General features: G+C 42.4%; 1 protein-coding gene and 1 pseudogene across 9 annotated transcripts in view; both read left to right on the top strand.

Annotated features, from left to right (window-relative positions):
• The window catches only part of LOC117355232, a 32836-nt pseudogene extending 19272 nt beyond the window's left edge, over positions 1–13564 (top strand).
• Positions 1–25123, top strand: part of LOC117355233 (zinc finger protein 271-like) — a 906970-nt gene that overhangs the window by 361156 nt on the left and 520691 nt on the right. The window lies entirely within an intron of this gene.

Below are 25123 nucleotides of genomic sequence, written 5' to 3' on the forward strand. Positions count from 1 at the left end.
ATTTTCCGTGAGAAAGGGAACATGCGATCAGAGATGGTTGGAGGCGGGAACAAAACTATGGCTGTAGTTGTGGGTGGCTGAGTTCCTCTTTTGATGTGGGCTGTATTTCCTGCTGTTTTACCTTTTGTTTAATTCGTTAATTCAATTATTTAAGTTCCCTTTAGTTTTATTGCTGATTCAAAAATTAGTTCCATAACCTAATTTAAAAAAAGAGAGAGGTTTGAAGACTTATGTGCTAATTTGTAGAATTTTCTTAATCTCAGAAATCCTATATAGTTGTGTGAGCCCAGAAAACTTTGTTTCTTGACATTAATAGCGTTCCATAGTTCCTAATGCACGATTACCATCTTTTGTTTCTATCCAGCAAATACTGAGGCAATGCAGGAGACAAAGAGGGAGGAGAATCAAGAAAACTGGCTTCTAGAAATTGAACCCATCCCAAGACAACCAGGAAATGTCAGTGAGAATATTTCCCAGAGGAATGAGAGTCAAAACACAAGGAATTATGAACAGGAATCGGAGAATAAGCCGAGAGACCCTGCAAGAGACTCCCTGGATGCAGTCACTGAGGGTGAGAAAAGTGACAGGGAACTCGCAAACATCCCTGAGCTCCAGAGACACCCGAGAGAAGAGAGACCCTTACGAAATAAAAACAGCGACCAAAAGGCGGAATTGGAGAAGAAGCAGAGAGACCCTGCAAGAGACTCCCTGGGTGCAGTCACTGAAGGTGAGAAAAGTGACAGGGAACTCACAAACATCCCTGAGCTCCAGAGACACCCGAGAGAAGAGAGACCTTTACGAAATAACAGCCTTGGTAAGATATTTCATTTATTATTGTCTAAGAAAATCCACTACAGGATGAGACTCTTTTTTGTGTTGTCAGTGTAGAAAAGGATCCAAATGAAAGGTGAAGCTGAAATTCAGCACAGAACGTATGCTGAAGTGAAACCTTTTACATGTAGTAACTGTTCCAAAGCATTAATTCCTAGGGATGGACAGCCCAAACATTCGTCTTTTAGCATCTCTTCATTTTCATTTCAAGGAAATATCAACAAGAGTGTGAACAATTTGGAAATGTGGCACACTGTGGTGGGAAAAGGGCCCTGTTTCTGATGGTGCTCCAGTGGGTCACACGTGTGCAGGATTTGCAAAGAGGACACACTATTACTGGCGAACCAAAAGACACCAAATGTCTTTTTTTCTGCTTGTTTTAGTTTAATGACGTGGGACATGTCCTGGGCTTTTCCCATGTCATTGCCATCCCTTTTAATGCCACACCAGAGAACACACTAGGAAAACTACCGAGTGCACGAAATCTCCTAATTGGGAGCATTTCTTAATGAAGATCCTAAAAATAACCACGAGAAAAGCATCTTTCAGAAGAAAATCTAAGGTTTTCTATTCACGTTTTAAGCAGGAGGAGAGGCTGCCCATGGCTTAAACCAACCGCTGCTATTCCCTGGCACTTAACCAGGCAGGGCTGCTGAAAATGTTGATTCATTATACTTGATGAATCATCCAATTTTGGACCAGCCAAGTCTAGGCGATTTGTAAAATTTAAAAAAAAACCAAAACCATACAGAAAGTTAGAAAAGAACACCATTAACTACATAACAGAAAAGGTTCAGACACACTGGGGGAAAGATGGAACTTAGTAGCTAGCGATTGCTGCCGTGCTCCCTCTGTTTTTAAAAGTTTTAAGATAAAGTTTTCAGAAAGCAAATGAGTCGGAACAAAGCCCCATGGAATCAGGACCTTGAAATGGATTCTATAAGCGATAGGCAGCAAGCGTAATTGGAAGAAAAATGGGGTCGCATGGCTCTCCATAGAAAACATATTGAGGTATTTTGAAGGGATTGTGGAAGACCAAATACCCTGCGTTAGAGAATGACACGGTGACAAAATTCATCACCGTTCCCGTCCCCACGGATAACTGCGGGAAATAATCCCATGTCATTTTCTAGTGTCTTATTTCAACCTCAATCCTTCTACACCAGCATTCTTCAAAGCAAAGCTTGTGGGTCAGTGGTTGTGGCCATTCATACTCTGATTCTTCCTTCTCTCCTTAAAGAATGACATGAAGATGGTTTCCCGCGGTTATCCACGGGATGGTGATGAATTTTGTCACCATGTCATTCTCTACCCTGCGTTACAGTAAACTAAGTGAGATGCTACTAAGGCAGAGTCTCTGTAGCAAGAAAAGGCTGGACACAGTGAAGTTGACGTAAAATCAAAAAGCCCGACTGAGGGACAGAGGAAATGTGTTCTGGAAAGTTTAGACGTGAATCAATAATTATACCGCTGGGGGGAGCCAAAAAGTGTGGCAACTACAGACAGGGGTAGAATGTGATTCGAGATCCAGTGTGATTAGTTACTGTTTTTTCATGATTGCGAAGCAAATGGTTTTCTCGGAGCCAGCGGGCTATGGCATCTGGCCAGTGTTGCAAAGGAATTAGATTAGGAGCCACTGGATCACAGTGATATTGTAGCAGAATGTCATCCGAATAGATCCTGAAGGCCTGAATGAGCGTAGCTAGGGGACTAAGAAAGATATTAGATAGGAAGGGAGATAAAATAGACCTTTGTGGGGCCCCAGAGGTGAGTTGACAGGAAGGAGACGCTTCACTATCTTGATATTCTGTGAATGATCGATACTAAAGAAATGAGGTGATTTCATACCAATTACAAATATCCCAGAGCAGGGGTAGGGAACTCCGGTCCTCGAGAGCTGTATTCCAGTCGGGTTTTCAGGATTTCCCCAATGAATATACATTGAAAGCAGTGCATGCAAATAGATCTCATGCATATTCATTGGGGAAATCCTGAAAACCCGACTGGAATATGGCTCTCGAGGACCGGAGTTCCCTACCCTTGTCCCAGGGGATAAATAATCAATAACACCTGGACAATCCCTCTATTTCAATTTAGGATGGTGGGTAACAAGATTGTAAAGCCAACCAGGGTCAAAAAGGCCCCTGTAAGAATTAAATTTTTAATTTTTTGTGTATAGATGTACCCTCAGTGCAAGAATAAAAGCTATCGGGACTCAGGGGAACCCAGAGTTCCAGGATTAAATCTGAATATAAAGCATCTGTCTCAAGCATCATGGGCGTACATCTTGTGCTTGCAAATAAATAAGTGAACCCATTAATAAATGTTTCAGTGATAATTAATAAACTTTCAAAATTGAAATCCACCAAATTAAATAGATGCTCAAACCAGCAATTTCACAGTACTTATCTCAGGCATTCCTCAGATGAATAATGTTCCTTCGATTCGAGACTGTTCTTGCACTGAGGGTACATCTATACACAAAAAATTTAAATTTAAAATTTAATTCTTACAGGGGCCATTTTGACCCTGGTTGGCTTTACAATCTTACCTCATCTGGAATACTGTGTGCAATTCTGGAGGCCAAACTACCGTAAAGATGTGCTCAGAATTGAATCAGTTCAGCGGATGGCCACCAGGATGGTCTCGGGGCTCAAGGGTCTCACGTACGAAGAAAGACTGAACAAACTGCAGCTCTACACCCTCGAAGAGCGTAGGGAAAGGGGAGACATGATTGAGACATTTAAGTACATCACGGGACGTGTCGAGGTGGAAGATGATATCTTTTTTCTCAAAGGACCCTCGACCACAAAGGGACATCCGCTCAAACTCAGGGGAGGAAAGTTTTGTGGAGACGCCAGGAAGTACTTCTTCACGGAAAGAGTGATTGAGCATTGGAACAAGCTTCCAGTGCAGGTGATTGAGGCAAGCAGCATCCCAGACTTTAAGAATAAATGGGATACCTATGTGGGTTCCCTACAAGGGTCAAGTCAAGGAATAGGGTCGCTAGGGTGTAGACTTGAAGGAGCGGGTCAGTAGAGTGGCTGTATGATTAAGGGGGTCAGTAGACTTAAAGGGGTGGGTCAATAGAGTGGGCAGACTTGATGGGCTATAGCCCTTATCTGCCGTCATCTTTCTATGTTTCTAAATTGGAATAGAGGGATGGTCCAGAGGAAATGAGGTGAACCAGGTGAGAACTATATCCGATATCCCAAAAGAAGATAATATTTGAAGCAGTAGAGAATAGGTGAACAAGATTAAAGGAAGACTAAGAGGATGACTAAAATCCAAATTCTGTATCGCCTGGTAGACTGGTATAGTCCTTACGAATGGGTTCTATACCTCACTGCTACCAGCAGGTGGAGACTGAGCACAAACTTGTATATCAGGATAGATTCCCCCCTAGCAATCCAGTCTTCCTCAGTCTCCACTAAAGCAGGTGGTAAGACTAATTCGGCTCCCCTCTTAGTACTGTTGGGAGGGGTCTTAGGCACCTGAGCCAATCAGGGACTTCTTTAGGTTCCCTCTGTATACCGGATACAAGGGGGAGAAGCCTAAGGCCCTGATTGGCTTGACTGAGCCGATCAGGAACTTAGGCTCCTCCCCCTTGTATCACGGTTGTGTTTGCATGCATCGATCGCTGCTGGAGAACTGGCCAACAGTGACTGAGTCGCTGTCTTTATGCATCTAGCCCAATGTCAGGGGTTTAAACACAGACTGTATGCGTCCTGAGTAAAAGTCCCTCCAGGATTCAGGGCGCAGGCTGCATTTCCCACCCCAAGTTGCGTGGGAGTGGTTTCGTGGGGGCAGAGGTTACAGTCGGAGTCCGTCTGGCTGGCAGTCCAAAGATCTTCAACTTTGGTCCAAAGATTCCAATTGAGTAATTTTCTCAGAGGAGTACTTTCCTAAGTCTACAGCTAAGGGAGAACTACCCTTATGGGCAGAACGAGGTTTCCTTGTGAGCTTGGAATAAAGAGCAAAAAGTTTACTTGAAGGATTTTGAGATAGACTGAGTTGTTTAGAAAAATAGTCTTTTTTAGCTTTATCTAATTCTGTCACATAAATGTTAACATTGTACTCTATAAGTGGGAAGGTATTTTGCAGTTGTATATTTATGCCAGGGTCGTTCATATTTACAGATCTGAGATTTAAGCATCCGAAGGTCTCGATGATACCAAGGATTAGCTCACCAAGAGATGGAAACATATTTAAGGGGGTGTTCTGAGTAGAAGCTTGGTCCTCTGATGAAAGAATAGGAAAGATTTTTTCTGGAAAAAAGGTGTCGGGGTGGGGAATCATCTAGATTAATATCCATTTTTAGGCAGAACAGTGATCAAAATCGATAGGTAAATATAAAAGAAAACCAGAAAGTGATCAGACCAGGGTATTGGGAAGGATAAGTGAAACTTTGATCATCTATGGGAGATCACTGAATCTAAGGTGTAACCCGCCTGATGAGTTGGAAAAAGCCGTGAATTGTTGTAAACCTAAGTCAGACAAGAATGTGAGGAAGTTGGAGATCTTCGGAGGTAATACTGTGTCACCTAGAATAATAAGAGACGGGAATCTAGTGATCGTATCTGCAATGGTTTGGGAGACCTTAACCTACTTACTGTATTATAATTGCACCTTTTTTGACTGCTCAACAGTTACAACGGGTCCTGAAGAACATTCAGAAGGTGTCACCCAATATTACTCACTGGGAAATGCAATTGAAAATTGTTCTTAGACTTTACATTCCACCGGAACGTGCAGCCCGGATGGGGATTACTGCGTCGCATTCTTGCCCGAAATGCAATCAGGCTCACACATCTTTGAGTCACATGTTTTGGGCCTGCCCCGCAATCCAACAGTTTTGGAGACATCTTGGCCTATATACCACATCGCTTTGGGGACGGCGATGGCTTCCGCAACCGAGGGCGTCATTTGGATTTTATAATATAGCCTCGCCCAAACCCAGGGGAATGTCAGCATTTATCTCCAGAGCCCTTTTGATGGGAAAAAAGCTATCCTCACCAACTGGCTCTCCTGTGATCCCCCGTCATATGCACAATGGAGATCCCTAATGATAGTGCACGCAACACTGGAGAGACGCATGGTGGGAGACTTGACTCTTGGCCCGGGTCGCAAATTTTGTCAGGTGTGGGAGCACTTCTGGCAGGACCTCACACCGCGTGCTCGCAGTAGACTTTTGAATCTTTAAGATTTTATTCCCACTCTCAGCTGTTGGACTGGCCATGGATTCTTGGGGAGGGGAGGGGAACTGATTTTATTGTTGAAAATGTTATTTCCTGAATGGTATTACTGTTTGTATTTGCTTCTTACTGCTGGAATAATAAAAATCATTTAAACATATAATTGCACCTTAAATAATCACACTTTAATAAGAATGATAGCAGAAACACAGAAGTCTCCATTCAAAACTCAGCAAAAAAAAATGGAGAAAATGATTTCAGATAACTTCATCGATCAGAAAAAACTCCACTTCAATATAAGGCTGACTTTTAAAAGAAAGCTTCAAACCATGTGCCCTTCTTATATCACAAACAAGTAGCTCAAAAACATCCAGAAACTTCTGTTTCCTTCCAAGCTGTACTGTATACTCTTTGCCTCTTGGAACTGCAGTCAAAACCTGACAGGGACTCCCCTTTTTCACTTCCTCACTGCATCGGGGGTTGTGTGTCACCTGAACATGGCGATGAGATCCACCCACGCTCAGGCTGAAATCGCTTTCTGACGTCTTCAAACTCCAAATCATTCGATCCCTCCATTCAGTCCTTTAGGGTGTACGCTATCCACGTCAAATATCCATTGCCTCAATGTCGGTGCCAGTCTCCTCCAACGCCACACCTTTTAAGGATGCCAAATCGTGGCCCAGGGGCTTTTCCAGTCGTCAAGTGTTCAAGCAAGATTGATGCTCAACTAGACGAATGAAGCTATCTGAGATCTTTCCCTCCACTTCATTTTTTTGCTTTGTTTTTTTTTTTGAGTGGAGGCTCCTGTGTTCCTGCTATCGTACTTATTTATTTAAAGTGCAATTATAATACACTTTGCTCCCTGTGGATAAGTAGGTAGGGCTACAGCAGTGGGGGGAAAAAGGCACATCATTATTAGACCTTATCCCATTCAGATGCAATGAGGTGGGGGGGGGGGGGGCAAAATAAACTAATAGGAGGCTAACTGAGGAAGAAGAAAATTCCAGTAGTAAAGCTTCCAAATGAGGAAGAGAGTCAACAAATACTGCAGCTCCTTTGCCTGAGTCTTGCCAGTCCCCATCCTCTTCTAGACTGGCGATTTTGATCAGAGACCCTAAAACCTGAGGGGCAGCATTGTAGTAAGAGCGCCTCCTCGCCCAGACGCAGCCACGTCTCTGTGAGGCATAAGACAATCTAAATGTTGGAGCTCTTATTAGATCTTTAATAAGGTCCACTTAGGAGATAGAAGTCACGGCCTGAGATTGTGTGTTGTAGAGGAGCACAAGGAAAACAGCAGCCAGCAAACAACCCTGAGCAGGCAAAGTCCCAATCCCTCCCGAGAGTTCGCCCCAAGGAACACGACCTGATTCCATTTTAGAATCACTCTTTGGCGAGTAGAGATGACATCTAATTTAATCTTTGGTTTATATACCGGGTCATCTCCCAGTGGAGCTTGACTCGGTTCACATATAATTAAGACGAGAGTACATAGCAGAAAACAAAGAAGGAAGTACTAATTAAAAACTAAAGTACGTAAGAAAAGCATAAGAAAAACAACTATAATATCATTTTGTTGGTTCACATGTCCCTCACTCGGGAAAGTCCGTTTAGCAGCATTTAGGACTGAAAGAGAGGAGCAGAGCAGCAATCACTAGGAAATGGTCCATCATACAAGCAGCAGTAGCAGCGCTGACCATCCCAGTACGATCCAGGCAGTGGTGGAGTCAGGTCAGACCCTGGAATGATGCTGTTAACCGCATAGCTAACTGGGCAAGTAAGACCAGTCCTGTGTCCAGTTACCTATTTGGGAACTGCACTCAATAGCAGCTGTCACCGATGAACCAGGTTTTAATGCCATGGCCCAGTATTTGACTATCTGGGACTAAAAGAGTTATCAGCTTATGCTTAGTGCCTCTGGCTGAATATTCACCCATAACAATTCAACAATGAATACAAGCAGGAAAAAAACTAATTACTTAAAAAATAGCTTTTATATCATACCTAAGAGTGCACAAAATAAATGGCAAACATTCTACATCTTTATATTATGATAAAACATTTTATCATCAAACAGGTTTAAACTGTCTTCAGAGGATCGATGAGAGTGAGAGGCCATTTACAAGTCCAGAATGTGGGAAAAGCCTTACTCTGCAATCAAATTTAAAAAGGCATGAGAGGAATCATACCAGAAAGAAACAGTATCCCTGTACAGAATGTGATAAGAGTGATCCCTCAGCTTTAAAAATGCACAAGAGGATTAATAGTGGAGAGAAACAATATACATGTCCAGAATGTGGCAAAAGTATTAATCACGAATCAAGAAAACATGAGAAGATTCATACCACAGAGAAACTATATACATGTCCAGGATGTGGTAAAAACTTTAATCAGCAATCAAATTTAAACCTTCACAAGAGGATTCATACTGGAGAGAAACCATATATTTGTTACGAATGTGGGAAAATGTTTAGACAGCAGTCAACTTTAAGAAATCATGAAAGCATTCATACTGGAGAGAAACAATATACATGTCCAGAATGTGGTAAAATCTTTACTAGGCATTCAAGTTTAAATCTTCACAAGAGGATTCATACTGGAGAGAAACGATATACATGTCCAGAATGTGGTAAAAGCTTTACTCAGCAATCAAATTTAAAAGAGCACAAGAGGATTCATACTGGAGAAAAACCATATACCTGTTCAGAATGTGGTAAAAGCTTTAGTCATACCTCAACTTTAAAAATGCACAAGAGGATTCATACTGGAGAAAAACCATATACCTGTTCAGAATGTGGTAAAAGCTTTAGTCAGCTGTCATCTTTAAAAATGCACAAGAGGATTCATACTGGAGAAAAACCATATACCTGTTCAGAATGTGGTAAAAGCTTTAGTCAGCTGTCATCTTTAAAAATGCACAAGACGATTCATACAGGAAAGAAGCCATATGCATGTCCAGAATGTGATAAGAGATATAGTGATCCTTCAACTTTAAAAATGCACAAAAGAATTCATACTGGAGAGAAAGCATACACCTTTTCAGAATGCGGTAAAAGATATAGTAATCCCTCAGGTTTAAAAACACAGGATTTATACTGGAGAGAAACCATATACATGTCTAGAATGTGGGAAAGGCTTTAGTCGGCAATCACAATTAAAACGGCATGAGAGGATCCATACTGGAGAGAAACCCTATACATGTTCAGAATGTGGTAAAAGCTTTAATGAGCAGTCCAATTTAAAAAATCACAAGAGGATTCATACTGGAGAGAGACCATACACGTGTCCAGAATGTGGTAAAAACTTTAGTCAGCAGTCGTATTTAAAAATACATAAGAGGATTCATGCTGGAGAGAGACCATATCCATGTTCAGAATGTGGTAAAAGCTTTTATCGACAATCACATTTAAATTTGCATGAGAGGATTCATACTGGAGAGAGACCATATACATGTCCAGAATGTGGTAAAAGCTTTAGTCAGCAGTCATCTTTAAAACTACATAAGAGGATTCATGCTGGAGAGAAACTATATCCATGTCCAAAATGTAGTAAAAGCTTTTATCAACAATCACATTTAAGTTTCCATGAGAGGATTCATATTGGAGAGAAACAATATACCTGTTCAGAATGTGGTAAAAGTTTTAGTCAGCTGTCATCTTTAAAAATGCACACGAGAATTCATACTGGAGAGAAACCATACATCTGTTCAGAATGTGGTAAAACCTTTAATTATCAGTCAGCTTTAAAAAGACATGAGAGAATTCATACTGGAGAGAAACAATATACCTGTTCAGAATGTGGTAAAAGCTTTACTCGGCAGTCATATTTTAAAATACATGAGAGGATTCATGCTGGAGAGAGACCACATCCTTGTTCAGAATGTGGTAAAAGCTTTAGTCAACAGTCATATTTAAAAATACATGCGAGGATTCATACTGGAGAGAGACCATATACCTGTTCAGAATGTGGTAAAAGATATAGTGATCCCTCAGGTTTAAAACTGCACAAGAGGATTCATTGTGAACAGAAACCATATACATGTCCAGAATGTGGTAAAAGCTTTAATGAGCAGTCAAATTTTAAAAATCACAAGAGGATTCATACGGGAGAGAGACCATATACCTGTCCAGAATGTGGTAAAAGCTTTAGTCAGCAGTCAAATTTAAAAATACATAAGAGGATTCATGCTGGAGAGAGACCATATACGTGTCCAGAATGTGGTAAAAGCTTTAGTCAGCAGTCAAATTTAAAAATGCACAAGAGGATTCATACTGGAGAGAGACCATATACCTGTTTAGAATGTGGCAAAAACTTTAGTTATATCGCAACTTTAAAAATGCACAAGAGGATTCATACTGGAGAAAGACCATATACCTGTTCAGAATGTGATAAAAACTTTAGTCAGCTGTCATCTTTAAAAATACACAAGAGGATTCATTCTGGAGAGAAACCATACAGGTGTTCAGAATGTGGTAAAACCTTTAATTATCAGTCAGCTTTAAAAACACACGAAAGAATTCATACTTGAGCGAAACCATATACCTGCTCAGAATGTGGTAAAAGATATAGTGATCCCTCAGGTTTAAAAACGCACAAGAGGATTCATTGTGCACAGAAACCATATACAGTCCATATCCAGAATGTGGGAAAAACTTTAGTCAGCAATTACATTTAAAACGGTACGAGAGGATCCATACTGGAGAGAAACTATATACATGTTCAGAATGTGGTAAAAGCTTTAATCAGCAATCAAATTTAAATCAGCATGAGAAGATTCATACTGGAGAGAAACCAAATATGTGTTTAAAAAGACTGGATTCCTGTGTATTTATGCCATGTAGGTATCTAAATGTCTCTATCATATCTCCCCTCCCCGCCTTTCCTCCAAAGTATACATATTGAGATCTTGAAGTCTCCAGAATTGCACACAATATTCTAAATGAGGTCTCACCAGAGTCTTATACAGGGGCATCAATACCTCCTTTTTCCTACTGGCCATACCTCTTCCACACATCTACCACTCTTTCTGTAAAAATGTTCTGGATAAACTGAAGGACTTAGAAAATCGTGAGCACTGCTCTAGTTTGTGGATCTGCCAAAGTACGCCAATTGTGAATGAGTGGTGCAACAAGTGGGCAGCATATTTCTTTCGGCAGACACAGTGTCCATATCCATAGATGATGTAAAAATAGAGCGAGCTCCGGGTTTTGAAAAGCTTCTAACTAGTGCAACATCAGGACAGCATCTGTGTGATATCGTCACATGTGCAGATGCCATCCTGACTCGTAAACATGTTTAGGGGGTGGGGCAGGGCAGAACTGGGTGGGCCTGGGGGCATGGGCCTGGATTTTCCTTCAGGAAAATCTGGTAACCCTAGGTGTGGAGAAAGGGTGAGTTTCCAGATGTGGTAAGAGGGTTTGGGGGTTAGGTGTTTCAGGTTTGTGAAAACTGTCCTTGTTAAGATCAGCTGGGGAATTGTTGAGGGTAGTTTAATGGTAGTATAAGAGTAATTTGACTTAGGGGTAGGTGAGCAGAGGCAGACAGTAGTTCACACAGTTTGCCGAGCCTCTACAGGTTGCTAACCCTCTCTAAGAACCAGGCTTACTGAGAGTTAGGCACTAGGCCAACATTTCTCCTCTCAAGGGTCACCTGTGCCATCTGATCTCTAAACTCCTCATAATTCAGTCTCAAACTAAGAGGCTAAAACCATCCAGATGTCTCTCCTCAAGCAGCGTTTTTCAGTTAGGCTGACAGGATTCACCCCCCATCTCCCTATGAAGTATTGCACACTTGGCCTGACAACAGGTTTCTTGCCCGCTTACTACTCCCCAAAGTCTCAAAAAGGCCCTAAACAAATCCAAAGAAGCCTTTTAGTCAACAGCTCTCTCCTCAAGCAAATATATGCAAATTATATATGCAGTTCACAGTTCTCAGAGGTGGCTCCAATGTACAGAATTCAATAATCTCCTTACCAAAGGAATTAAAGATAGAAAAAGATACCAAAAACTTAATAAAAGGAATGAAAACCTTCCTTTTTCTCAGGCTACTTTAATATACGACTTATCTGGGGTAATTAATATGGTGGAAATAGCTCACGGTTCATACATGATAGAATGAAGCAGGATATACAAGGGATGTTTCAATTATGATACATTTAAATGGAAAGTAAAAATTTTAGTATGTATATTTATAGAGGTTAATGATATAAATATGGATAATTAATGGATATAGGGTTATAGTATTCTTTATTGTTGAGTCAGTCAAAGTATAGACTAAGGTAAATGATTGTTTCTGAGATGTCCATTATACATATACAAATCTAATTCTATATGTAACACCATTACTAGGCTCTTTTGTCATATTTCCAGCAGTGTCTATAGTTCATATATTGTAGCTCATGTACTGTACCATCATTTCTGAAGTTAATGTTCATATTTCCATCAAAGCTGCTCATGTAATCTGCTCTGAATTGACTTCATAGTCATTAGTTAGCGGTATAGAGGCTTTAAATAAACATTAAACATTGCTATCTTTACTACCGTCACATCTTGTCCTTTGCTGGGGTTGGTCACCATAAGTGTCCTGCTTATGCCACCCCCATCTTCTAGTTTAAAAGCCTAGAAACCCATTGCCTGAATTTCTCAGCAAGGATCCTTTTACCTATCATTACAATATAGTCTCTTGTCTTTCCATGTATTTCCCCATCCTCCTCTGTACCTAAAGCCTTCATGATGACACCAGGCTCTGAGTCACCTTTTGAAGATCTCACTATTTAGTATTTTTCCATTTCTGATTAGCACACTGCACCAACCTCGCTCTTAGATGTTCAGGAATAATGACAACTACACGTATATTACCAGTCCAAAATTGTTTATTAATATTAACCGTAAATCCTTGAATCAGAAGGCATATGTGTAATGGAGACCCTTCAGTCGTGAAAATGGCACCTCTCCTGAAACACTACATGATCTCATAGAGTCTATACTGGTGCATTCCTTTATACCTTCACATTGACCAGTATGACATCACTCCTCATCGACCAATCAGCCAAGAAAATTCCTTTTAACATAGGAAAAGTTTTACAAATCATATTTTTGTTTGTATCAATTTCCGAATGCGCAACACCAGCCCTTCTGTGTTTGCAGAACCCATGCTTTGGAAAACTAACAGCTTCAAGTTTCACTGAACCACATTCCTAAGTGGGTCAAAAGAGCCCTCCCTTCACAGCTACAGACTGAAGAGAGTTTCTATGGTAGACTAGCTGAAAGGTCAGATAGGTTAAACTACAGATATGGTACTTTTCAGAATTTCTTTAGGTTTAAAATATATAAAATATGGTTTCAAAACCAATTCTCATGTTTGAACATGCATTTACACACATAATCACTCATGGGGTCCCATATAGTCACTCACAGCCACACGCAACACGTTATATTTAAGAACATAAGCAATGCCTCTGCTGGGTCAGACCTGAGGTCCATCGTGCCCAGCAGTCCGCTCACACGGCGGCCCAACAGGTCCAGGACCTGTGCAGTAATCCTCTATCTATACCCCTCTATCCCCTTTTCAAACAGGCAATTGTCCAATCCTTTCTTGAACCCCAGTACCATACTCTGCCCTATTATGCCCTCTGGAAGCGCATTCCAGGTGTCCACCACACATTGGGTAAAGAAAAACTTCCTAGTATTCGTTAAGGTACATATAAACTATCTGTATATGAAACCCTATATCTTCCCCAAGCCAGACTGAGAGGTGAAATCAAGGTGGGAAACTGCACAAAGACACAGAGAGAGACAGAAAGAAACATTCAGACAGTTTAATACCCCTATGTGTGTTATATATATCTATACCTGATTCCCCTTATGGTCTTGCTTCATCCAGCAAAGCACTTACAGAAAATATTATTACGCTTTTTCTTAATATTAATCTGTAGTGTTTTTCTGGCCTTGGATGCAATCCATAGTCAGATTTTTATTTTTTGTATTTATGCACCAACTTTTCATAAATTTCTATTGGGCGTGGCCTTAACTTTCACATATGCTTCTAACTAGATTTACCCAGAACCATCTGAAAAGCAGACGTCATGTAGAAAAGTCTACAAAATACTCCACCAACATGTCTTGCATACTATCCATTCCATTACTGCATTATAGCGCCCCTAGCAGCCAGCCAGCGCCACTACTCACTTCCGAAAAAGCTACAGTCTTTGCAAAAAGGTTTTAACTCCACCCCCAGCTCCCGAAAAGCTTTCTGCAACACAAATGGGGTATTGCTGGCTAGGTCATTGTACTCAAATGGATAACAATATCAGCTTTAGAATTCTTAGATTTTTCCCTAATTATAGACAGTAGGGTGGCTCATAATCAAAACTTAAACCTGTCTAAAAACCTGCCCAATTTGGCACTTGGACAAACTAAAAAGACAGGTTGTCTAAGTGCCGATAATCAAACTGAATTTTTGGACGTATCGTGGGACTTTTTAGGCCTCTGAATGCCACTGTGCGCTAAAAGCACTAAACGGAACAGCACCTCTCTACCTAAACAGCCGCCTAATCCGAAACCTCTCAACTAGAGTAAGGAGAACCCAGACCCCATTCACCTACCCCTCACTCAAAGGCACAAGACGCAAAAAGCTATATGACAACCTACTTGCTACACAGGCCGCGAAAATTGACCCCATCATATCCAAGCTGCTGACCACAACTACGGACTACAAAGCGTTTCGAAAAGATATAAAAACCATACTATTCAAAAAACACTTCCCAATATTATAATCTACCCTCATCTTCTCACCCTTCATAACCTCCTGCAACTCACAACCAACTGCAATTTCTTCTCCATAGGCAACATCCAATCTAGTTGCAACGGGCAATAAGCCAATTCATATCTAGAAACACTGTTTCCCCAAATACCGAAAAATTCAGATATAACAACCTAGGAACAGACGATTTTTTGGTAACATAAGATTATGCTTTGTAATATTATGTAATATAACATAAGGTTATGCTTTGTAATATTATGTAATGTAAGTTATGCAATGTACTGGAATAATAAGGTAAAATAACACAAAGTAACCCTACGTAAAGTCTTGTAAAGTTATGTAAGATAAATTATGTAAGATAAATTATGTAAACTTAGTGCAAGTTATGCAAGCACGGTAAGGATAATGTAAAGTAACGCAAAGTAACTCCACGTAAAGTTATGTAAAGTTATGTACGAAAAGTTATGTAAAGTTAGGTATGCAAAGTTTGTAAAGTTATACAAATAATTGTAATGTCATCGCCTGGAAATGACCAGCCATCTTCTAATGTAATCCGCTTAGAACCGCAAGGCACAAGCGGAATAGAAATCACTAATGTAATGTAATGTAATGAATTTTTGGACGTATCGTGGGACTTTTTAGGCCTCTGAATGCCACTGTGCGCCCAGAAATGAAAGGGGGCTGACCTAGATTTGGTTGTGCTGCAGGGATAATCAAATGTTTTTCTAGGCTTCCTGGACGAAACGTACGTTGTGAATTAGACAATGTACAAACAGGTATAAGTGCCAAAAAGGTATCCAAAGTGACCAGATAACCACTGCAGAAACAAAGTAAAGACCCCCCCCCCCACGACCCCAGTGACCCCCCTCACACAGATCAGAATAAAAAAGAACATATCTGTCTCCAGAACATCAGCACCTGGTATAGGAAAGCCTAGTAGAGATGCACATAGGTGTCTTAAGTAGCCGGGGGTGGGGGGGGGTGGGTTAGTTAACCTTAGAGAGGAGGACCCAGCCCATAAGCCACTCTAACCACTACATTCATGGTGGAAAATGTGAGCCTACTAAAACCCTACTGTACTGCCATATAGGTGGCACCTGCAGCCATAAAGGCTATTAGGGTTGTAGATTTGGGGGGGGGGGTGGAGTTCTGGTGAGATGTTTATGTGGCACCCTTTTTGTGAAGTTCACAGTAGTGCCCTGTAAGGAGCCCCACTATGGTGCCATGTCTGGATGGCCAGTCCATTACAAGAATGGCCCTTTCCACACCCAAATGGTCTTGTTCTGGGTATTTGGGACTTGGACAAAATTTTGGTTGAAAATGTGGTATGAAGATAGATGTACTGGCGGTCTGGATGAACAATAGCTTGGACGTAGAGATAGACGATTTTCGGGAAAAAAATATTTTGGACCTATAGGCCCTCTTCTATTAAACTGTGTTAGCAGTTTCTAGCGCGGGGAGCCGCGCTGCTCCCGACGCTCATAGAGTTCCAATGAGCGTCAGGAGCAGAGCGGGCCATTCAGCGCAGCTCTCTGCACTAAAAACTGCTACTACAGTTTAATAGAAGAGGAGGCCAGTGATTTGCCTTTCGAAAAATGACATTATCATAGGACAAGCAGGCAGGATATTCTCCCATGTGGGTGATGTCATCCACAGAGTCCCGGTACGGACAGCTTTAAAAGTGCATTGCCATTTTAAGAATTTAAGAAAATTTTGCGAACTGACCGTACCGTGCATGTGCGAGTGACTTCCCACTTGACGCCGCACATGGATCCTCAGTTCTTAGTTTTCCACGGAGCTAAGAAGTTGTGTCTTTTGAACATCGTTCAAATTTTTGCCTTTGCCTTCCCGCTCATATGTATTTTTTTTTATCCGTGTTTTATCTGCATATTTTAGGTTCAAACAATTTTTATTGATGCAAACAACAGCAAATACAACACCAGGGCACCCCAAGGGTGCACAGTACAAACAATGATGCATCATATACAATAATTACATTACATTACATTAGGGATTTCTATTCCGCCATTACCTTGCGGTTCAAGGTGGCTTACAAAAGATTTATAAACGGGGGTTACAATGGGAGAACAATTGATTTACTAGAGTAGTAGAGAGTAGATCTTTTGACATTTCTAGGGTTGTTAAGATTAAGGCGGCTTACAAAAGATTTATAAAAGGGGGTTACAATGGAAGCACAATTGTCATTACTAGGGTAGTAAAGAGTAGATCCTTTGTCAATTTTAGCGTTGTTAAGAGTATGTGAAGTTAGGGCTGTTTCAGGAATTTCATGAAAAGTATAGTTTGTATTTCTTTTCTGAATGTCTTGTAGTTTGGGGTGGTCATCAGAAGGTTGGAGATCTGGTTGTCTAGTTTTGCGGCTTGAGTGGCTAGGAGGCCATCTTGTAGTTTTGATCATTTTACTTCTTTGATCGAAGGAGGTATGAATGGGGAATGCGTTTTTCTGTGTCTGGTTGTGGATGCTTGGATGAGGCGGATGTTCAGGTAGGATGGGCTGTCTCCGTTTAGGGTTTTAAATAACATGCAGTAGAATTTAAATAATATAACAAGCATGTACAGAAGAAGAGTAACTTCAACCAAACTCCCCCCCTCTCTACTCTACATAGGGTGAGCGAGATTAATGAGGGCGGAAAGGCACTCCAAGGCCCTGGACTCTTATGAGCCCTGAAGATGCCACACCACCCCCTCCCCCCACCTAAGCCCACTTATCCTATCCGTGACTAAGTGCCAGAACCTTTCAATACCCATCACCTCCCCTCCCCAATCCCCCTCCCTTCATCCCCCAATGGTACTCTCCACCCCGCCCCACCAGTACTCACCATTACTCTCCCAGCCCGACCAACTGAGCGCCCAGATTAGGACACCCATCTTAAGACCGCACTGCGGCCCTTCGGATGCAAAGCTTGCAGATACGGCTCCCAGATATTCAAGAACAACATCTTTCGCTTCCTAGCCCCTCCGGCATCTCGCGCCTCCCAGATGGCCAACTGATGCAACTGGTTCCGCCAATGCCAAAACGCCGGAGGGTCAGGGACTGTCCAGCACTGAAGAATACATTTCCTGGTTAGTAAACTCATCTTCCTACACAGAGCCCGGTGCCCCCTAGGCAAGTGGCCAAAAGCCTCTGGCAAATCCAATACAAAGTGGGCCGGGGTACTGCGCAAGGCTCTCCCAATTAACCCTGACATGTAAGAGATTATATGCCTCCAGAAGCGCTGAATAATGGGGCAGGGCCAAAAGGCATGTCCCAAAGTGTGTCCCCCATCCCACATTTATGACACAGTGGTGTAGGGAGACCCCCACTGTAATACAACTGTGTATGAATGTAATAGGCACATAATATGTTTCTCGCAACCAAGCACATGGGTCACTCCAGGCATCGCCCTCAAGTACTGGCTACATCCCAATGTCCAAATTAATCTGCAATTCCTCCTCCCATTTACCCCAGATGTTCTGGTAGTCCTTGGCTGGTTGTAACTCTTGCAAACTAGCATGGATGCTAGACACCAAGAGGGACACCCCCTCCTCCCGAGCAAACAACTCCCGCAGCCTGGCCCCCAAATGCAAGCGCAATTGTGCTCTGTCGAGGGATCCCACATACTGCTCCACTTGATGACTCGCAAACTGCGCTCCCCAGGTCTCCCCCACCTTAGCTAGCAATACTGCACGGGTCAACAGCTCCCCATCATCCCCCAAAATATGTTCTAAACTTGAGACTCCTCTCGCTCCCCAGGACAGGTACTCTCTGGATTCCCATCCCGGAGGAAAGGCCAGATTACCCCGCAAGGGCAAGAGGTCAGTGACCGTTGGATCCCCTCCCAGGGCTTGCACAAGCCAACGCCAGGCTGCTTGCAATGCGCTAAATAATACACAAGGTCAGATAGAAGAGGGCAGTGCCCTCCGAGGACTATGTAGTAACGCAAACACATCATAAGGAGCAAAAAACTCACATTCCATCTGAAGAGGGGTATAGCTACTGGTCATATTCACCCAATCTCCCAAATGGTGAAGCAAATGCATAATTATAGACCCGCACATCCGGTAATCCTAACACCCCCATGCCAATTCCCCAGCAACTGAGACACCTGCAATTTCGGTTTCTTGGCCACCCAACAGAAACGAGTAACCCCTTTATAAAAAATGCGTAAATCTTTCTTCAGCAAGCATAACAGCAGAGTCTGCAAAACATACAGCCATATGGGAAAGATGAACATCTTAACCAAGCAAATGCGCCCCATCAGAGAAAGGGGCAACGCCCTCCAGGTATCCAGCAAGAGCTCCGTCTGTTGCTGAAGTTTATCAACATTAAGACGATACAAATGGGGTACCTGCATGGTCATCAAAGTCCCCAAGTACACAAACTGCCCCGACGCCCATGTCAACGGAAACCCATTCCCCCATAGGGCCTGAACCACCGCAGAGGATGCTAACGCCTCCGATTTATCCAAATTTAAGCGGAACCCTGCATAGTCACCATATTCTTTAATCAAGTCCAATAAGGCCATCAAGGAGGGCAAAGGATCTGTAAGTGTACTAAGATATCATCCACAAAGGCCGATAACTTAAAAAAAGTAGCTCCAATGTCAATCCCCCATATAGAGGGCATTGCATGTATATCCCGAATTAGGGGGTCCAATGTAAGCACAAGCAACGGAGATAAGGAGCAACCCTGTCTCATCCCCCTAGAAATCGGGAACCGGTCCGTTTCAAAATCTTTCAACACTATTCCAGCCTGTGGAAGAGCATACAATGCTCGCACCACCGACACAAAAAAACCCATCAAAACCATAGGCCGCTAAAGTTTTATCTGCATATTTAATTTGAGTTAAAATTAAAAAAAGTAAAACACAGCTGGGGACATTTTTTATCCTCGCAGTTTTCACCTTGTGGGCTTTGCCTACTGAGGCCTCTTCATTTTCTTCAGCCACGTGCGGCTGCCGGAAACTTCTCCTCTGACGCAACTTCCTTTTTCTGGTTGAATCAGAGGAGAACAGTCACAGTGTCATTCTCTAATGTCAACCTCCAGGATAGATTGGCTAACATTCCCTGCTTGGGTGATGAGCTATTTGGTGATTCTATTGAAAATGATATCCAAATGCTCACTGAAACATTGGGATGCTTTAAGCCTAAACCTTCAACTTCCAAGCCTTTCAAGCCTTTTTCTTCCAATCTGCTGCCCATCCCCCATAGACCACAGAAGAAACAGAAGCAACCACGTCCTTAAAAAACTCAAACAGCACCTTCCCAAAAGCCTGCTCAGTCTTTTTGACGTGCTTCTCGAGAGCATAGCCGCTATTCCTCTTTCCCAGCCTCTCCCTCAACCGATTGGAGGACGGCTTCAACTATTATCCTCACTGGGAACTGATTACCACAGCCCTGGGGGTTCTAACAGTTATTCAAGAGGGATACTCTCTTCATTTTTTTGACATTTCTCCAGGTCATCCTCTAAGAGAGTCTCTTTTTCACCATCAGCAGACGTCTGATGCGTGGAACAGACTCCTGGAATAGGTGGTGGAGACAGAGACTAAGTCTGAATTCAAGAGAGGCTGGGATAGGCACGTATGGGATCTCTCGGAGAGAGAAAGAGATAATGGTTACTGCGGATGGGCAGACTATATGGGCTATTTGACCTTTGTCTACCATCATGTTTCTATGTATCTATGTCTCTTCTTTGGGAGAAAGAATCCCTTCTTCTCCAAGCTATTGAAAGGGGTTCCTCCTGCACAGAAAAACTTGGGGTTTTACTCCCGGTATTTTCTCATTCCAAAGAAGATGGGAGCTCTTCGTCCAATTTTGGACCACAGGGGTCTCAACAAGTTTCTAGTGAAGGAAAAGTTTTGGATATTATTCCTCGCAACTTTATATCCTCTCTTAGATCAAAATGACTAGCTATGCTCTCTGGATCTGAAAGAAGCCTAAACTCACATTTCAGAGCGTCTGGCCTCCAGGCAATTCCTCAGATGTCAGGTGGCTCACCACCATTATCAATACAAAGTACAATCCTTTGGCCTTGCATCCTCTCCCAGAGTATTCACCAAGTGCCTGGCTGTAGTAGCAGCAACATTATGGTCTCGGGGCCTTCAAGTCTTTCCTTACTTGAACAACTGGCTGATTAAGAATCCTACCTCACAAGGGGTGACAATAGCAACTTGTATGACAATTCTCTTCCTTCAACAGTTGGGTTTTGAAATCAGTTTTCCCATATCCCAACTTCAACCGTCTCAGCCTCTACAATTCATAGGAGCCCTGCTCAACACCATTCATCTCAGGGCATTTCTCCCTCAGCAAAGACAAGACAATTTGATTCAGCTTTGCACTCAGATTTATCATCTACCATCAGTCTCAGCCAGACAAATGATGGTACTTCTGGGTCATATGGCTTCCACAGTGCATGTTACTCTGTTTGCGAGACTTCACCTCAAGACGCCTCAGTGGATTCTCGCATCTCAGTGGTCTCGAGCAATTGACCCACTCTCTCAATCCATTGTAGTCACTCCTTTGCTTCGACAGTTGCTGCAGTGGTAGATGAACTCTTCCAATTTGTCCAGAGGATTTTTGTTTCACAACCCTCCATCAGAAAGTGCTCGGGGAGCTCATCTGGATGGTCTTCGCACCCAGAGTCATTGGCCTGCCCAGGACTGTCTTTGTCATATGTTTAAACAATTTTTATTGATAACAGCACATAATACAGCAATAAACAGAATATTCAGTACAGTACAGTACATGTCATCGTTCTCAGTAACCTGGTAAACAACTCCCCCCAAAATCCAAAACAAATGAATAAGCAGCTAAATATATAACAAAACAGAAATATTCTAGAGTAAGGAGAGTCCATAGCAAAAGACAAGTCCATCCCATGAATCGTCATCTAAATGTCCATGCCCTCCCAAGCCGAAACTTTGCATTAGAGAATGACATAGGGACAAATTTTTCCCTGTCCCTGGGAGAGCTATTTTCTCATCCCCGCGAGTTCTTTTTCCTGTTCCTGCAAGCTCCATCCTCACTTGTAGAAGCCTCAAACACTTTAAAATCATAAGTGTTCGAGGCTTGTGCAGTTAAGGCAGAGCTTGCAGGAATGGGACAGAGACAGCGACAAAACCCATGGAGATGGGACAGGGAAATTGAGTTCCTGCGGGGATGGGGGTCAAATTTGTCCCCATGTCATTCTCTACTCTGCATGAGTGATCCTTCAGGTCATCTCATTGAGAATCAGACTCCTAGCTCTAGGTGGTAAAGAGCAAATATATGGGTCCCATACTTGTAAGAAAGTTTTTCTACATTTGAAAGACAGCCGAACTTCCATGGTTTCAAAGAGTTGCAGCCTATGGAGTTGATTGCTCCAGTGCCAAAATCCCAGTGGCAGATCTGGTGCCAGCACTGCATGATAAATTTGTGACCTATCTTGCATGCTTTCTGAAAAAGCAGAGTCCTTCCTCTTCCATACACCCCACAGGCCGCAGACTTGCCCAAAAGAACCCCCCAGGGAGAAGGCACAACCCAGACTCCCCATAAACCTCCCAAATAGCTCAGTTTTTGATCACAAAAGGCTCTCCTTAGGGATCAGCCCTGAATGATGAGCCTCAATTTATGTGAAATATGCTCCGTGTATGATCCTATGAGTACATTCTCTCCATTCTGAACTGGTTATGAGTGCCAGAATGCATATGATAGCCTGACACAACTCCTCTTCCCTAACTGGTACACCCAGCTCATCTACTCAGTGATGCAAGAGATCATCAAATGCTTTAGGGGGCGCTATGTCCCAAATGATCTTATGCAATTGAGTGACTGACAAAGAGCCTTCCTCCTCCTCTGTAAACAATTCTTGTAGCCTCTTATAGACCCCAGTGGATAAGCCCGAGGCCTGCAAAGCTAGTATATAATGTTTCTTTTGAATGTATCCGTAGAAATCTCTTGGTCCAACCCCCAGGACCTCTATAAGCTTAAGATAGGATAGCATAGATCCTTCTGCATCCAAAACGTGCACTACAAGCTGTGCCCGCTGGGCATTCCAACGCACAAAAACCCTGGAGGTAAGTCACAGGAGGAACTCTAAATTCCTCTGTAAGGGTAAGAGATCAATGGCTAGAGGGTTATAATTTAGAGCAGGGGTAGGGAACTCCGGTCCTCGAGAGCCGTATTCCAGTCGGGTTTTCAGGATTTCCCCATTGACTATGCATTGAAAGCAGTGCATGCATATTCATTGGGGAAATCCTGAAAACCCAACTGGAATACGGCTCTCGAGGACTGGAGTTCCCTACCCCTGATGTAGAGTATCCATTCGTTTACGCCAGGCCTGTCTCAAGGATCTCAGCAGTTGACTAGCTTTGGCCTATGAGGGTAAAACGGAATTCCACACATGTAATCAAAAAATCAGGTTCAGTGTGCAAAAAAACTTGTTCAAGAGTCAGCGGGGTAAACACAGAGACCCCCTAGGATCCAATCTCTAATATATCTGAGTAAGCAAGCCTAATTATAGAAGCACAGGACAGGGAGACCCAATCCTTCTCTCATCCAAGGGCCCAACAGATGGTCAAACCGCAGCTTTGGTTTTTTTGCCAACCCAACAATAGCTAGAGATCTCGTCTGAGGCAATGCCAATCTCAGTTTCGATGAAAAGTGTAGATCCATTTCGGAAATAGGATCATCTGAAAAGGGCGATATGACCGCCCAGAGATAAAGGCAGCATCTGCCACTGGAGCAAACGTTGCTTGGTGTATTTTAGGAGGGGAGATATGTTAACTTGATATAAGTGTTGCGGATACGGACAAATTAATGCCCAAATATCGAAAGTGTCTCTCCATCCAATGTAAAGGAAAACCCACACCCTATTGGGTCAGTTGCTAATGCCTCAGATTTGTCCATATTGAGCTTAAACCCTGAGAAATCTCCATCCTCCTTGATGCTCTCTAAACTAAGGTGCATTAAACGCTAACGCATCCATAGAATATAATGGACGCATTAGCGAGCACTAATATTTAGCGTGTGCTAAAACAGCTAGCACGCCTTAGTGAAAGAACACAATTCCAGCTCATAGTGCAATCCCTAATCCTAGGATTGCTAGACTACTGCAACATCCTCTACCTCCCCTGCCCTGCCACGATGACCAAGCAACTACAAACAATCCAAAATACTGCTCTGAGACTCATCGACTCACTGAGGAAACATGATCATATCACAGAGGCCTACATCAAGTCACACTGGCTACCAATCCAAGAAAGAATATTATTGAAATTCTACTGCATGATATTCAAAACCCTAAACGGAAACAGCCCGGCCTACCTAAACAATCGCCTCATCCAAGCAACCTCAACCAGACATAGAAAAACGCACTCCCCTTTCACACCTCCCCCGATCAAGGAAGTAAAACGGTCAAAACAATATGATGGCCTCCTAGCCACTCGAGCTGCAAAACTGGATAACCAAATCTCCAACCTACTGTTAACCACCCCAGACTACAAGATTTTCAGAAAAGAAATAAAAACTATACTCTTCAAGAAAGCCCTGAAACAGTCCTAACCACACCTACTCTTAAAATCTCTTACTCTTAACAACACTTTTATCTATCAAATGTTATCTAAAACCCATAATTTCACCATATTCTTACCTCCTAAAGACCTCCACTTCCCTTTGGTAACTCTTTATCCAATGTTTATTACCTTAAAAAATTCTATGTCATCGCTTATTCTATTCCTTTTAATTTGTATGTAATTCTTGTTTTTAGTTTGAATGTAATCCGCCTTCAACCGCAAGGTAACGGCGGAATAGAAATCACTAATGTAATGTAATGTAATAATGCGTATAAAGATAGCCTAGGGTGTGTAACATGTACAATAAAATAGAGAAGCTGGGCCTCTTTTCCCTTGAAAAGAGGAGACTGAGAGGGGACATGATCGAAACGTTCAAGATAATGAAGCGAATAGACTTAGTAGATAAAGACAGGTTGTTCACCCTTTCCAAGGTAGGGAGAACGAGAGGGCACTCTCTAAAGTTAAAAGGGGATAGATTCCATAAAACGTAAGGAAGTTCTTCACCCAGAGAGTGGTAGAAAACTGGAACGCTCTTCCAGAGGCTGTTATAGGGGAAAACACCCTCCAGGGATTCAAGACAAAGCTAGACAAGTTCCTGCTGAACCAGAACGTACACAGATAAGGCTAGACTCAGGGCACTGGTCTTTGACCTAAGGGCCACCGCATGAGTGGACTGCTGGGTAGTGCTGCCCGATTCAGGAAAAAAAATTTTGATTCGATTCGATTCAGCCTATTGAATAGATTTTTCGATTCGATTCGATTTTCTTGACCAATTGGGTGTTTTTTTCCAAA

The sequence above is a fragment of the Geotrypetes seraphini genome, chromosome 2 (genome assembly GCF_902459505.1).
Source record: "Geotrypetes seraphini chromosome 2, aGeoSer1.1, whole genome shotgun sequence".
Taxonomy (NCBI): Eukaryota; Metazoa; Chordata; class Amphibia; order Gymnophiona; family Dermophiidae; genus Geotrypetes; species Geotrypetes seraphini.